This window comes from Chenopodium quinoa, unplaced genomic scaffold (assembly GCF_001683475.1).
Source record: "Chenopodium quinoa cultivar QQ74 unplaced genomic scaffold, ASM168347v1, whole genome shotgun sequence".
In the NCBI taxonomy this organism is placed as follows: Eukaryota; Viridiplantae; Streptophyta; class Magnoliopsida; order Caryophyllales; family Amaranthaceae; genus Chenopodium; species Chenopodium quinoa.
Window position 1 is genome coordinate 630,197 of NW_018742390.1, and position 2,069 is coordinate 632,265.

Below are 2,069 nucleotides of genomic sequence, written 5' to 3' on the forward strand. Positions count from 1 at the left end.
GGTATCATGCGCAGAAAGAAAGAGGATTTCAAGGAGCCGAGCAAACTGTTCTGCGCGGGCTACTGTGCGACTATTACGCGGGCGCGCACCCTTGGATGTGCGGGCGCGCAGCCTTGTCAGAACCCCCGCAGCCAAGCTGATGAAACAGAGCCAAACCAGAGAGTTTGCACGACCTACTGTGCGGACTCTATGCGGGCGCGCGACCTGCTGCGCAGGCGCACTTGATTTCCCCGTACCCTCAAAGTTGCGGCGGCGCACTATGCTGAGAGGGCGCACACTACTACTGCGCGGGCGCGCATATTTCGTGTGCAGGCGTGCACCGCTGGGTTTCTGATTTCTTTGCGCCTTGTTGTCCATATATATATAGATGGGACTCTTTGTAATGAAAAACACTTAGTTCTAATTCCATAGAATATTAGCCTAATATAGAGAGAGAAAGTAGATTGTTATTCAAGCATCCTTTATTGTATTCAACTTTGCTCAAGTTTTAATCTTCAATCAATCAAGTAAGAATCCAAGTTTTCAACTTTCATTAATCCTTTCTTTAGTAATCTCTTCTCCTTTCCTTTAGTTTTATTTATTTGTTTTATGGTTGCTTATTCTTGTTAATCTTATTAGTTCATCTAGTTGTTATTGATTTCATTGATTTTAATCATGTTTTGTTTTGAGTTTCTTGAGTTTATTTCTAGTTTTGATATTATGTTTAATCTCCCTTCTCTAGGATAAACTTTTAGCTAGGGGAAGGGCGGGGTGAAAGATATGAGTTGATATTGGATGGATGATGATGGTTGGATTGAACTTATGCCATAAATTGATGAAAGACATGATTTTTAATAGCTTGAGATTATTGTTGCACTCTATTTGATGTTTTCTAGTTTAAATGCATGAAAGTGATTTGAACTAGATTAAGATCATCTCTATTTTAATGATTGCATGAGAAGAGTTATTAAAGTGGAGTTTTTATGGATTGTGCTTCTTTATTATCTTTATTTGATTGTAACTAATAGGATGCATGAGAATGATCCTTATTAGTGTAGACCTCTTTCATTGATTTGCCTAGACTATTGCATGAGAATGAATTGTTTAGGTATAATCTTGTGTTCTTTGGCATGTGTTTCATGATAGTCATCATTATTCCCCTCTTTCTAATCATATTGGACACCCCCGTATCCTTAGCGTCATCTCTCTTGATTTTAATCATCATTATCTTTGCTTATTTGTAGTTTTAGTGCTCTTTATTCAAAAACCAACAAAAACATCCCCCTTTTACTCTTGCATTAGTGAAAATTGATGTTGAATGAGTGAGCTTCCTTAGTGGTTCGACCCTTTACTTGCCCCTATACTTATATTAGGGTAGTTTAGGTATATAAATGATTAATTTGATTAAGGTAGTAGTTTAACGACCTATCTTATCCCTATCAGCGTACACTTGAGCTCCCGGAAGAAGAGGGAGCCTCTTCATCAGAATTGTCGCTCTCCTCCAAATCCTCATGTTCCCCATCTGGAACAACCTCGTCGGCAGGCACTTCCATAGTGCGCCGGCTCTTAGACTTTCTGGCCGTCTGTTTGACTCTGGCCTTTGTTTTCTGAATAGACACAGAGAGGGAGGAACTCGGGGATGAGCACAGTAGTTCTAATAGTCCAGAAAAGGCACCCCCTGTTCTAGACTCAGCCGTTCCGGTAGACATGCTTAGTGTCCTAGGCAGTGCCGAGTGTGTGGATTGAGAACTCATTTTTTTTCTAAGACTATGTATACAGATGGAAAAAAAAATGTATACAAGTTGGAAAAGGAAAGCTAAAAATGGTACAGTCGGTTACCTTGCGTTTAACTCTGGAAAATCTGAAAACTGCTACAGACGGTGACTGGGTGTTGCAAGGTTAGCACACGAAAATCTGGAAAACTTTGATGCAGACGGAAGCAGAGAATCTCTCTCTAAAAGTCTCTCTTTCTCTCTCTATAAAAGTCAAATGAAAATGAAGTGAGAGAAGGGAAGGGGGGGGGGGGAACTTCTATTTATAGAAGGTGAAAACGGGGGCACATTGAATCATTTATTACACCTACTTCCTCT